Genomic DNA, 14,946 nt, shown 5'->3' on the forward strand with positions numbered 1-14,946 from the left:
AGAGAACCTGTTACCTACAGAAACACTATTTTCCTGTAGATATAGGGTCAATCTGCAGGTAAATAGCATTTATACCCAGGGTGCAGCGCCTACAGGGAGAAAATAAAGTTTTATTTTCTCTGCAGCTGCTGACCTCCAGTCATCAGGATGGTGCGGGGAGCAGTTACAATCACTGCTGACCATGTACTGACTGTACTGGAATCACTCCCTGGCACTTTGATTGACAGTCTGCCCTGCACGCATACTCTGCCCGGCAGGCTGCCAGTTGAAATGCTCTTTGGATGATTACAGTTGTGCACACTGAGTAGTGCGCGATAATGGTAACTGCTTCCTACACCACCCCAATGATTGGAACTGAGCTGCTACATTGAAAACGCAACCTTATTTTCTCCCTTTCAAACAGAAAAACATGGCGCATACGAACCACCAGAAAATATTCTAAAAGGTGTATTTTTAATGACAAGTAATTTATAGTATACAATGCAATACATGTAACACAACAGATTTATCATTAACAGAGCTTTTCAAATCAGGTCAAAGGTGCACCAAAAATGTGGTGTCACCCCACAGGAATGAATACTGGAAAAACAGGCCTTCACATTAGATTCAATGTATACATAAAGTGACATTGCAGATACTTGTAAAAAATGGCATACTCCTAACATCACATAAGGTGTAATATACAAGTGCTTCTCACAAAATTAGAATATCATCAAAAAGTTAATTTATTTTAGTTATTCAATATAAAAAGTGAAACTCGTATGGTATATAGAATCATTACAGAATGATCTATTTCAAGTGTTTATTTCTGTTAATGTTGATGATTATAGCTTACAGCCAATGAAAACCCAAAAGTCATTATCTCAGTAAATTAGAATAATTGCCAAAAACACCTGCAAAGGCTACCTAATTGTTTAAAATGGTCCCTTAGTCTGTTTCAGTAGGCTCCACAATCATGGGGAAGACTGCTGACTTGACAGATCTCCAGAAGGCAGTCATTGACACACTCCACAAGGAGGGTAAGCCACAAAAACTCATTGCTTAAGAAGCTAGTTGTTCACACAGTGCTGTATCCAAGCATATTAATGGAAAGTTGAGTGGAAGGAAAAAGTGTGGTAGAAAAAGGTGCACAAGCAATCGGGATAACCGCAGCCTGGTAAGGATTGTTAAGAAAAGGCCATTCAAAAATTTTGGGGAGATTCACAAGGAATGGACTTTTGCTGGAGTAATTGCTTCAAGAGCCACCACACACAGACGTATCCAAAACATGGGCTACAAGTGTCACATTCCTTGTGCCAAGCCACTCATGACCAATAGACAATGCCAGAAGTGTCTTACTTGAGCCAAGGAGAACAAGAACTGGACTGTTGCTCAGTGGTCCAAGGTGTTGTTTTCAGATGAAATTAAATTTTGCATTTCATTTGGAAATCAAGGTCCCAGAGTCTTGAACAAGAGTGGAGAGACCACAATCCAAGCTGCTTGAGGTCTAGTGTGAAGTTTCCACAATCAGTGATGGTTTGGGGAGCCATGTCATCTGCTGGTGTAGCTCCACTGTGTTTTATCAAGACCAAAGTCAGCACAGCCGTCTACCAGGAAATTTTAGAGACCTTCATGCTTCCCTCTGCCGACAAGCTTTTTGGAGATGGAACTGTCATTCTCCAGCAGGACTTGGCACCTGTCCACACTGCCAAAAGTTCCAATACCTGGTTTAAGAACAACAGTATCACTGTGCTTGATTGGCCAGGAAACTCGCCTGACCTTAACCCATAGAGAATCTGTGGGGTATTGTCAAGAGGAAGATGAGACACCGGACCCAACAATGCAGACGAGCTGAAGGCTGCTATCAAAGCAACCTGGGCTTCCATAACACCTCAGCAGTGCCACAGGCTGATCCCCTCCATGTCACGCTGCATTGATGCAGTAATTGATGCAATAGGAGCTACGACCAAGTATAGAGTGCATTTGCTGAACATACATTTCAGTAGGTCAACATTTCAGATTTTAAAATCATTTTTCAAGCTTGTGTTATAAAGTATTCTAATTTACTGAGATAATGACTTTTGGATTTTCATTGGCTGTAAGCCATAATCATCAACATTAACAGAAATAAACACTTGAAATAGATCACGCTGTAATGGTTCTGTATAATATATGATACTCACTTTTTGTATGGAAGAACTGAAATAGATTAACATTTTGATGATACTCTAATTTTTGGAGAAGCAAAATTATATGTTATAAAGTCAGTGACCATCAAAGTACTATCCCAAATGGTGGTGGAGCAAGTCATATCATTAATGACTCTTACCCATATTTATAGCTGTAGAAGTAACACGCTCCCCTACTGGCTTTTTGTACAGGTATCTCCTCTGTCACTTTATGTGTACATAGAATCTAACCCCTTCCCGACCTTTGACGCCACGTAGGCATCATGAAAACCCGTGCCAATCCGACCCATGACGCCTATGTGGCGTCATGGAATGATCGCGTCCCTGCAGAGCGGGTGAAAGGGTTAACTCCAATTTCACCCGATCTGCAGGGACAGGGGGAGTGGTACTTCAGCCCAGGGGGTGTGGCTTCACCCCCCAGTGGCTACGATCGCTCTGATTGGCTGTTGAAAGTGAAACTGCCAATCAGAGCGATTTGTAATATTTCACCTAAAAAACTGGTGAAATATTACAATCCAGCCATGGCCGATGCTGCAATATCATCGGCCATGGCTGGAAACCCTGATGTGAGCCCCCCCCCACCCCACCGATCGCCCCCCCCATCTGTCCCGTAGTCCCCTCCGTCCTGTGCTCCGCTCCCCCATCCTCCTGTCCACTCCCCCCGTGCTCCTATGCCACCCCCCTGTGCTCCGACGCCCCCCCCGTGCCCCGATCTCCCCCCCGTGCCCCGATCTCCCCCCCTTATACTTACCGAGGCTCCCGGTGCCCGTCCGTCTTCTCCATGGGCGCCGCCATCTTCCAAAATGGCGGGCGCATGCGTAGTGCGCCCGCCGAATCTGCCGGTCGGCAGATTCGTTACAAGTACATTTTGATCGCTGTGATAGAACCTATCACAGCGATCAAAATAAAAAATATTATAAATAACCCCCCCCCCCTTTATCACCCCCATAGGTAGGGACAATAATAAAAAAAAGAAAATATATATTTTTTTTTTCCACTAGGGTTAGGGTTAGGGGTAGGGTTAGGGTTAGGGCATGTGCACACAGTGCGGATTTGGCTGCGGATCCGCAGCGGATTGGCCGCGGATGCGCAGCAGATTGGCCGCGGATGCGCAGCGGATTGGCCGCTGCGAATTCGTAGCAGTTTTCCATGAGGTTTACAGTACCATGTAAACCTATGGAAAACCAAATCCGCTGTGCCCATGGTGTGGAAAATTCCGTGCGGAAACGCTGCGTTGTATTTTCCGCAGCATGTCAATTCTTTGTGCGAATTCCGCAGCGTTTTACACCTGTTCCTCAATAGGAATCCGCAGGTGAAATCCGCACAAAAAAACACTGGAAATCCTCTGTAAATCTGTAGGTAAAACGCAGTGCCTTTTACCTGCAGATTTTTCAAAAATCGTGCGGAAAAATCTCACACGAATCCGCAACGTTGCCACATGTATGCAGTCCTGCCACATGTATGCAGTCCTTGACCAGCTGGTCGAGGGTGCATACTGCTGTGCGAGATGTGAGCACATTGTGCATTTGGAAACCCAGATACTGGATCTAAATGTGCAGCTGGCAACACTGAGATCCATAGACAATATGGAGAGGAGTCTTCTGCTCACAGAGCAGACGCTCAATGGGGTAGATGAGGGGGGGGATGGTAGGATGGAGCTGCAGGACAGTGTGGCAGTTAGCTGGGTGACAGATAGAAGGCGGGGTAGAGGGAAGAGTGCCAGGGAGGCTAGTCCTGATCTGGCACACCCCAATAAGTTTGCTAAGTTGGCAGATGAGGGGGGTGCCAGTACAGGGGTAGCACTGCTGCAGCCAGGCATGTCCTCTGAAAGCCGGAGGAGTGACTGCTCCAGTAAGGAGGGAAATAGGAGAGCAGGGCAGGCCAGACAGGTGCTGGTAGTGGGGGACTCAATTATTAGGGGAACAGATAGGGCAATCTGTCACAAAGACAGGGATCGTCGGACGGTGTGCTGCCTACCTGGCGCTCGAGTCCGACACATCGCTGATCGGGTGGACAGATTACTGGGAGGGGCTGGTGAGGACCCAGCGGTCATGGTGCACATTGGCACAAATGACAAAGTTAGAGGTAGGTGGAAGGTCCTTAAAGATGATTTCAGGGAATTAGGCTGCAAGCTGAAAGCAAGGACCTCCAACGTGGTATTTTCCGAAATACTGCCTGTACCACGTGCCACGCCAGAGAGGCAACGGGAGATTAGGGAGGTTAATAAGTGGCTCAAGAATTGGTGTAGGAAGGAGGGGTTTGGGTTCCTGCAGAACTGGGCCGACTTCTCAGTTGGCTACAGGCTCTACGCTAGGGACGGGCTGCACCTCAATGGGGAAGGGGCAGCTGTGCTGGGGGAGAAAATGGTTAGAAGGTTGGAGGAGTGTTTAAACTAGGGATTGGGGGGGAGGGTATTCATTTTATAGGAGGGGAAGATAGTGCAGATAGAGACCTGGGCACAAATAAGGAAGTTGGGGGTGGCGGTGGCATGGGGGGTGGGGTTAGAACAGTTAGTAATTTAAGAAAGAATAGAGGTACAGAGAGTAACGTCAAGTGCATGTATACTAATGCCAGAAGCCTCGCCAACAAAATGGATGAATTAGAACTAATGTTGTTGGAGCATAATTATGACATGGTGGGGATATCTGAGACGTGGCTGGATGAGAGCCATGACTGGGCTGTTAACTTGCAGGGCTATAGCCTGTTCAGAAATGACCGTACAGATAAGCAAGGGGGAGGGGTGTGTCTATATGTAAAATCTTCCTTAAAACCCATCCTGCGTGATAATATAGGTGAATTTAATGAAAATGTAGAGTCCCTGTGGGTGGAGATAAGGGGAGGGGGAAAAAATAATAAATTACTGATAGGGATTTGTTATAAATCTCCAAAAATAATGGAAGCAATGGAGAATATCCTCGTAAAGCAAATAGATGAAGCTGTGACTCAAGGAGAAGTCATTATTATGGGGGACTTCAACTACCCTGAAATAGATTGGGGAACAGAAACCTGCAATTCCAGCAAAGGTAATCGGTTTTTGACAACTATGAGAGACAATTACCTTTCACAACTGGTTCAGGACCCAACAAGAAGGGGGGCACTGCTAGACCTAATATTAACCAACAGGCCAGACCGCATATCAAATATAAGGGTTGGGGGTCACTTGGGGAATAGTGATCACAAAATAATAAGTTTTCATGTAACCTTTAATAAGATGGGTAGTAGGGGGGTGACAAGGACACTAAACTTCAGGAGGGCAAATTTCCAACGGATGAGAGAGGATCTTGGTGCAATTAACTGGGATGATATCCTGAGACACAAAAATACACAAAGAAAATGGGAGACGTTTATTAGCATCCTGGATAGGACCTGTGCACAGTATATACCGTATGGGAATAAACATACTAGAAATAGGAGGAAACCAATATGGCTAAATAGAGCTGTAAGGGGCGCAATAAGGGACAAAAAGAAAGCATTTAGAGAATTAAAGGAAGTAGGTAGTGAGGAGGCATTAAATAAATACAGAAAATTAAATAAATTCTGTAAAAAGCAAATCAAGGCAGCAAAGATTGAGACAGAGACTCATTGCCAGAGAGAGTAAAAATAATCCCAAAATATTCTTTAACTATATAAATAGTAAGAAACTAAAAAATGACAGTGTTGGCCCCCTTAAAAATAATCTGGGGGAAATGGTGGATGAGGATGAGGAAAAAGCCAATATGCTAAATGACTTTTTTTCATCAGTATTTACAAAAGAAAATCCCATGGCAGACAAAATGACTAGTGATAAAAATTCCCCATTAAATGTCACCTGCTTAACCCAGCAGGAAGTACAGCGGCGTCTAAAAATAACTAAAATTGACAAATCTCCGGGCCCGGATGGGATACATCCCCGAGTACTGCAGGAACTAAGTACAGTCATTGATAGACCATTATTTTTAATCTTTAAAGACTCCATAATAACAGGGTCTGTACCACAGGACTGGCGTATAGCAAATGTGGTGCCAATATTAAAAAAAGGGGCAAAAACTGAACTCGGTAATTATAGGCCAGTAAGCTTAACCTCTACTGTGGGTAAAATCCTGGGGGGCATTCTAAGGGATACTATACTGGAGTATCTGAAGAGGAATAACCTTATGACCCAGTATCAGCACGGGTTTACTAGGGACCGTTCATGTCAGACTAATTTGATCAGCTTCTATGAAGAGGTAAGTTCCGGACTGGACCAAGGGAACCCAGTGGACGTAGTGTATATGGACTTTTCCAAAGCTTTTGATACGGTGCCACACAAAAGGTTGCTACATAAAATGAGAGTAATGGGGATAGGGGAAAATATGTGTAAGTGGGTTGAGAGCTGGCTCAGGGATAGGAAACAAAGGGTGGTTATTAATGGAGCACACTCGGACTGGGTTGCGGTTAGCAGTGGGGTACCACAGGGGTCAGTATTGGGCCCTCTTCTTTTTAACATATTTATTAATGACCTTGTAGGGGGCATTCAGAGTAGAATTTCAATATTTGCAGATGACACTAAACTCTGCAGGGTAATCAATACAGGGGAGGACAATTTTATATTACAGGATGATTTATGTAAACTAGAAGCTTGGGCTGATAAATGGCAAATGAGCTTTAATGGGGATAAATGTAAGGGCCCCTTCACACTGTGCAATCAAAGTCTGAACGAGCGTTCGATTTGTGACGTTTATCCGTCCTCGTTCCGAGGTTGCAAAGTGTGACATGGCGTTACGATCTGCGACGCAGCCCAGCATCGTACGATGTGAAAGAAAGAGCAGAACTTTCTTTCGTCGTAAATGTCTCGCTGTGGCGGTCGAAATCGTAGTATGTGACGGCGGTCATACGAGCTCGTAATGCGACTACGTGGGTTGGGCTTCCGCATACCTGTCTCCTGATTGGGCGTGACGTTTTAGCACGCCCATGCTGGTAATACGTCACGCTCGGAGTCGTAGGACTATGGCGGTGTGAAGGGTAGCGTACGATTGCGACGCGTGACGTTCACATCGCAACTACGTCAGAAAAAGCGTTAACATCGTAGAGTGTGACCGCTGGCTACGAGCTCGTACTGCGATGTCGAATATGACGCAAATGCGTCGTAATCGTAGCAGAATCGACCAGTGTGAAGGGGCCCTAAGGTCATGCACTTGGGTAGAAGTAATAAGATGTATAACTATGTGCTTAATTCTAAAACTCTGGGCAAAACCGTCAATGAAAAAGACCTGGGTATATGGGTGGATGACAAACTCCTATTCAGTGGCCAGTGTCAGGCAGCTGCTACAAAGGCAAATAAAATAATGGGTTGTATTAAAAGAGGCATAGATGCTCATGAGGAGAACATAATTTTACCTCTATACAAGTCACTAGTTCGACCACACTTAGAATACTGTGTACAGTTCTGGTCTCCGGTGTATAAGAAAGACATAGCTGAACTGGAGCGGGTGCAGAGAAGAGCGACCAAGGTTATTATAGGACTGGGGGGTCTGCAATACCAAGATAGGTTATTACACTTGGGGCTATTTAGTTTGGAAAATTGAAGACTAAGGGGTGATCTTATTTTAATGTATAAATATATGAGGGGACAGTACAAAGACCTTTCTGATGATCTTTTTAATCATAGACCTGAGACAGGGACAAGGGGGCATCCTCTACGTCTGGAGGAAAGAATAATAATAATAATAATAATTTTTATTTATATAGCGCCAACATATTCCGCAGCGCTTTACAACTTATAGAGGGGACTTGTACAGACAATAGACATTACAGCATAACAGAAATCACAGTTTAAAATAGATACCAGGAGGAATGAGGGCCCTGCTCGCAAGCTTACAAACTATGAGGAAAAGGGGAGACACGAGAGGTGGATGGTAACAATTGCTTTAGTTATTCGGACCATCCATAGTGTAAGGCTCGGGTGTTCATGTAAAGCTGCATGAACCAGTTAACAGCCTAAGTATGTAGCAGTACAGACACAGAGGGCTATTAACTGCATAAAGTGTATGAGAACACGATGCAAGGAACCTGATTATGTGTTTTGTTTTTTTTCTATTTTTAATAGGCCACACAGGGATAGTTAGGTTAATGCGTTGAGGCGGTAGGCCAGTCTGAACAAATGCGTTTTTAGGGCACGCTTAAAACTGTGGGGATTGGGGATTAATCGTATTAACCTAGGTAGTGCATTCCAAAGAATCGGCGCAGCACGTGTAAAGTCTTGGAGACGGGAGTGGGAGGTTCTGATTATTGAGGATGCTAACCTGAGGTCATTAGCGGAGCGGAGGGCACGGGTAGGGTGGTAGACTGAGACCAGAGAGGAGATGTAGGGTGGTGCTGAGCCATGGAGTGCTTTGTGGATGAGGGTAGTAGTTTTGTACTGGATTCTGGAGCGGATGGGTAGCCAGTGTAATGACTGGCACAAGGTAGAGGCATCGGTGTAACGGTTGGTGAGGAATATGATCCTGGCAGCAGCATTCAGGACAGATTGGAGCGGGGAGAGTTTGGTAAGAGGGAGGCCGATTAGTAGAGAGTTACAATAGTCCAGACGGGAATGAATAAGAGAAACAGTAAGAGTTTTTGCCGAGTCGAAAGTAAGAAAAGGGCGAATTCTAGAAATGTTTTTGAGATGCAGATAAGAAGAGCGAGCCAGTGATCGGATGTGGGGGGTGAATGAAAGCTCGGAATCAAGGATGACCCCAAGGCAGCGGGCATGTTGCTTTGGAGTAATGATTGAACCGCACACGGAGATGGCAATGTCAGGCAAAGGTAGGTTAGTAGAGGGAGAGAACACGAGGAGTTCAGTTTTTGACAGGTTCAGTTTCAGATAGAGGGAGGACATGATGTTAGAGACAGCGGTAAGACAATCACTGGTGTTTTCTAAGAAGGTCGGAGTGAAAGCAGGAGAAGAGGTGTATAATTGGGTGTCATCAGCATAGAGATGGTACTGGAAACCAAATCTACTGATTGTTTGTCCAATAGGGGCAGTATACAAAGAGAAGAGGAGGGGGCCTAGGACTGATCCTTGAGGAACCCCAACAGTAAGGGGAAGGTGAGAGGAGGAGGAACCAGCAAAACATACAGTGAAGGATCGGTCAGAGAGATAGGAGGAGAACCAAGAGAGAACGGTGTCCTTGATGCCAATGGAGCGGAGCATAGTGAGGAGGAGCTGATGATCCACAGTGTCGAATGCTGCGGAAAGATCCAAGAGAATTAGCATGGAGTAGTGACCATTAGATTTAGCTGTTAGTAGGTCATTAGAGACTTTAGTGAGGGCAGTTTCAGTAGAGTGTAAAGAGCGGAAGCCAGATTGAAGAGGGTCGAGAAGAGAGTTATCTGAGAGATAGCGGGTAAGACGGGAGTGGACCAGGCGTTCCAGGAGTTTAGAGATGAAGGGAAGATTAGAGACAGGTCTATAATTAGCGGCACAGTTTTGGTCGAGGGAGGGTTTTTTAAGTAATGGATGTATGATGGCATGCTTAAATGAGGAGGGAAAAATACCGGAAGTGAGGGAAAGGTTGAATATTTTTGTTAGGCGAGAGGTGACAGCCGGGGAAAGGGACTGGAGGAGATGTGACGGAAAGAAGGTTTAAGCATAATAACAGACGCGGATTCTTTACTGTAAGAGCAGTGAGACTATGGAACTCTCTGCCGTATGATGTTGTAATGAGTGATTCATTAATTAAATTTAAGAGGGGACTGGATACCTTTCTGTAAAAGTATAATGTTACAGGGTATATACACTAGATTCCTTGATAAGGCGTTGATCCAGGGAACTAGTCTGATTGCCGTATGTGGAGTCGGGAAGGAATTTTTTTCCCCATGGTGGAGTTACTCTTGCCACATGGTTTTTTTTGCCTTCCTCTGGATCAACATGTTAGGGCATGTTAGGTTAGGCTATGGGTTGAACTAGATGGACTTACAGTCTTCCTTCAACCTTAATAACTATGTAACTATGTAACGTGGGCACATAGCCTTAGGGTTAGGATTGGAATTAGAGTTAGGGTTGGAATTAGGGCTAGGGTTGGAAATAGGGTTAAGATTAGGCTTGTGGTTAGGGTTACGGATAGGGTTAGGGGTGTGTTGGGGTTACAGTTGTGGTTAGAGTTGGGATTAGGGTTAGGGTTGGGATTAGGGTTACGGCTGTGTTGGGGTTAGGGTTGTGGTTAGGGTTATGGCTACAGTTGGGATTAGGGTTAGGGGTGTGTTGGGGTTAGCGTTGAAGTTAGAATTGAGGGGTTTCCACTGTTTAGGCACATCAGGGGTCTACAAACGTAACATGGCGCCACCATTGATTCCAACCAATCTTGCGTTCAAAAAGTCAAATAGTGCTCCCTCCCTTCCAAGCCCCGACGTGCGCCCAAACAGTGGTTTACCCCCACATATGGGGTACCAGCGTACTCAGGACAAACTGGGCAACAACTATTGGGGTCCAATTTCTCCTGTTACCCTTGCAAAAATAAAAAATTACTTGCTAAAACATAATTTTTGAGGAAAGAACAATTATTTTTTATTTTCACGGCTCTGCGTTATAAACTTCTGTGAAACACTTGGGGGTTGAAAGTGCTCACCACACATCTAGATAAGATCCTTTTGGGGTCTAGTTTCCAAAATGGGGTCACTTGTGGGGGGTTTCTACTGTTTAGGCACATCAGGGGCTCTGCAAATGGAATGTGACGCCTGCAGACCATTCCATCAAAGTCTGCATTTCAAATGTCACTACTTCCCTTCCGAGCCCTGACGTGCGCCCAAACAGTGGTTCCCCCCCACATATGGGGTATCAGCGTACTCAGGAGAAACTGGACAACAACTTTTGGGGTCAAATTTCTCCTGTTACCCTTGGGAAAATAAAAAATTGCGGGCTAAAAAATAATTTTTGAGAAAAGAAAAATTATTTTTTATTTTCATGGCTCTGCGTTATAAACTTCTGTGAAGCACTTGGGAGTTCAAAGTGCTCACCACACATCTAGATTAGTTCCTTGGGGGGTCTAGTTTCCAAAATGGGGTCACTTGTGGGGGAGCTCCAATGTTTAGGCACACAGGGGCTCTCCAAACGTGACATGGTGTCCGCTAGCAATGGAGATAATTTTTCATTCAAAAAGTCAAATGGCGCTCCTTCCCTTCCGAGCCTTACCATGTGCCCAAACAGTGGTTTACCCCCACATGTGAGGTATCGGTGTACTCAGGAGAAATTGTCCAACAAATTTTAGGATCCATTTTATCCTGTTGCCCATGTGAAAATGAAAAAATTGAGGCTAAAATAATTTTTTTGTGAAAAAAAAGTACTTTTTCATTTTTACGGATCAATTTGTGAAGCACCTGGGGGTTTAAAGTGCTCACTATGCTTCTAGATAAGTTCCTTGGGGGGTCTAGTTTCCAAAATGGGGTCACTTGTGGGGGAGCTCCAATGTTTAGGCACACGGGGGCTCTTCAAACGCGACATGGTGTCCGCTAAAGATTGGAGCCAATTTTTCATTCAAAAAGTCAAATGGCGCTCCTTTCTTTCCGAGCCCTGCCGTGTGCCCAAACAGTGGTTTACCCCCACATATGAGGTATCAGCGTACTAAGGACAAATTGGACAACATCGTTCGTGGTCCAGTTTCTCCTTTTACCCTTGGGAAAATAAAAAAATTGTTGCTAAAAGATCATTTTTGTGACTAAAAAGTTAAATGTTCATTTTTTACTTCCATGTTGCTTCTGCTGCTGTGAAACACCTGAAGGGTTAATAAACTTCTTGAATGTGGTTTTGAGCACCTTGAGGGGTGCAGTTTTTAGAATGGTGTCACTTTTGGGTATTTTCAGCCATATAGAACCCTCAAAAAGACTTCAAATGTGAGGTGGTCCCTAAAAAAAATGGTTTTGTAAATTTTGTTGTAAAAATGAGAAATCACTGGTCAAATTTTAACCCTTATAACTTCCTAGCAAAAAAAAAATTTGTTTCCAAAATTGTGCTGATGTAAAGTAGGCATGTGGGGAATGTTATTTATTAACTATTTTGTGTCACATAACTCTCTGGTTTAACAGAATAAAAATTCAAAATGTGAAAATTGCAAAATTTTCAAAATTTTCGCCAAATTTCCATTTTTTTCACAAATAAACTCAGAAATTATCGACCTAAATTTAACACTAACATGATGCCCAATATGTCACGAAAAAACATTCTCAGAAACGCTAGGATCCGTTGAAGCGTTCCTGAGTTATTACCTCATAAAGGGACACTGGTCAGAATTGCAAAAAACGGCAAGGTCATTAAGGCCAAAATAGGCTGGGTCATGAAGGGGCTAATGTGAAGGCCCTTTTTCCTGTATTCATGCCTGTGGGATGACCCTATGTCTGCAGGTACATAGCATTTCTGGAAGTGACAGGTCCCCTTAAATAATAATGACCCATAGATGGCTATTAATATTCAATGACCACTGCTGATGAACAGAATAAAGAGGCTGTGAGATTCTAGTGAGCGACATGTCCCAGCATCATACATACTGCTAGTACGGTGTCTGGCATAGCACCCCTGTCCTATCCAAGGGAATTCCGGGATCCCCATCCAACATACGGGATAGGTCATTAATATTTTAGTCCTGGAAAATCTCTTTAGATATTACATAGTAAGATAAATCACGTGGTAGTCAGTATTGGCATGCAGTTATTTTATGTTGCAGTTGTCGGACTCAGACTTTCTGTGCCCAAGATATAATTGTGATGTAATACAATGGAGCTGTAGGGTGTAAGCGGGGCGCATTGACACAAACATGCGAGCAGGGCCCTCACTCCTTTTGGTATCTGAGTTGTGTTATTCCGTAATATCTTTATGGACTGTACAAGTCCCCTCTAAAATTGTAAAGTGCTGCAGAATATTTTGATGCTATCAAAATAAAAATGTATGTGTTATGAAATATATGTACTAGATGGAGGCCTGATGCTATCACATCGGGAGGGCGGTAATGTCACGATGGCGGCAGGCTTTGCAGCGTTGAGAATCTTCCCCCCTCCATGTACTCTCCCACCTATCCACTCTGTCTTTCCCCATGTGCTGACTTCTCCATGTGCTCTCTTCTTTGACCTGTCTACCCCATTTGCTATCCCCCTATTGGCGTTGATATTTGCTTTTTAAAGGGGTTTTCCCACGAACAAAAGTTCATTTTATAAATTGTCTGTGTCTGACTGTGTACAGAACATACCACATCTCCTGGGCAGGGGAGGAAGCAAAAGACAATACTGACGTTATAGCAGATCACAGAGGATACATTTTGTGAGGTAAAACATTGTTTAAAAACAGTCAGTAAAATATTTTACCTCACAAAATGAATCCACTGTGATCCCCTGCTGTAGTGTCAGTATTATCTTTTGCTTCCTCCCCTGCCCAGGCGATGTGGTATGCTCCATACACGGTCAGAGTCAATTTTTAAAATGAACTTTTGTTTGTGGGAAAACCCCTTTAATGTGACCGGCTTCCTCTGCTTGTAGTCAGGTTGCGCATCTGCCGCCGGGATCAGCCGAATGATTCACGTGGAATTCGCTCAGGCACAGTAAATCAGACCGCCACCAGCTTTGTGCAGACAGATAGCAGCGGTCACATTAAAACGGCGCATGCCCTCCTCCTGTACGGAGATGGCAGTGGTCAGTGAATCATTCGGCTGATCCCGGCGGTGGCGTGTTTGTGATGGTGTTCCGCTGGTGGTACCGCACGAGAAGCTACCTACAGCATATACAGTGTGTGAGTGTGTGTGTGTGTGTGTGTGTGTGTGTGTTGCGATGGTGTTCTGCTGGTGGTACCGCGCAAGAGGCTGGTACCACCAACAGTTTCCATATTGAGACACCCATCACTTGGGTGTCCCAATATGGAGGTCGGTGAACTTCCGCCGCTTGGATTTCTGGGATCCGGACACATCTGGACAGAATAGGATGTGAAGACATTACAAGGTAAGTATATCTTAAGATACACATACATATACACACACACACACGATGGTAGGTTAATGCTAGGCCTCACTTATATTGGAAAGTCATACTTAAAGAAGCCATGACACCAGTAACACACACAAAAATATTTAAGTGATTATGTAACTATTACAGTGCCGGCTAAAAAAAAAAATCTGTACACTTGGGAGGCAAAAAAAAAAATACTTTATATGTAAAATCCGTGTCATGATTTCACTTAAAAGTGCACAGAATGCAAAACCTGTCTGATAGCAAAACTGGCTTACGACTGCAGATAGTGATAAAATGTAAGCGTGACATGACGAAAAACTAGTAATAATGAAATATCCACAATAAAACACTGGAATGTTAAGATTTTTGTGGTTTTGTTGAACTCGTAAAGCTTTTTTTTCGCTGGCTCTGTAGTATATTAGTATTAGATTTTTGGAATGATATACCAGTTAGGCCGGCGTCACACTCAGCGTAAGACAATACGGTCCGTTTTTTACGGCCGTAATACGCAGAAAAGTCCCCAAAATAGTGATCCGTATGCCATCCGTAGGCAGGGTGTTTCAGCGTATTTTGCGTATGGCATCCTCCGTATGTAATCCGTATGGCATCCGTACTGCGATATTTTCTCGCAGGCTTGCAAAACCGACATCTAATGGATTTATGTGCTCAAATGTTCGTTAAAAATATATACAGTATATATATATATATATATCTATATATCTATCATTGAGATAGAGAGAGAGATATATATATATATATATATATATATATATATATATATATATATTCTGTATTTATATTTAATTCAGCGCGATATATGTGAAAAGCCGGTAATTCAATTGCCGGCTTTTCA

The 14,946-nt window shown here is 43.9% G+C and overlaps 1 protein-coding gene across 1 annotated transcript in view; it reads left to right on the forward strand.

Annotated features, from left to right (window-relative positions):
- Nucleotides 1-14,946, forward strand: part of LRP11 (LDL receptor related protein 11) — a 67,612-nt gene that overhangs the window by 39,741 nt on the left and 12,925 nt on the right. The window lies entirely within an intron of this gene.

The sequence above is a fragment of the Ranitomeya variabilis genome, chromosome 2 (assembly GCF_051348905.1).
Source record: "Ranitomeya variabilis isolate aRanVar5 chromosome 2, aRanVar5.hap1, whole genome shotgun sequence".
Classification (NCBI taxonomy): Eukaryota; Metazoa; Chordata; class Amphibia; order Anura; family Dendrobatidae; genus Ranitomeya; species Ranitomeya variabilis.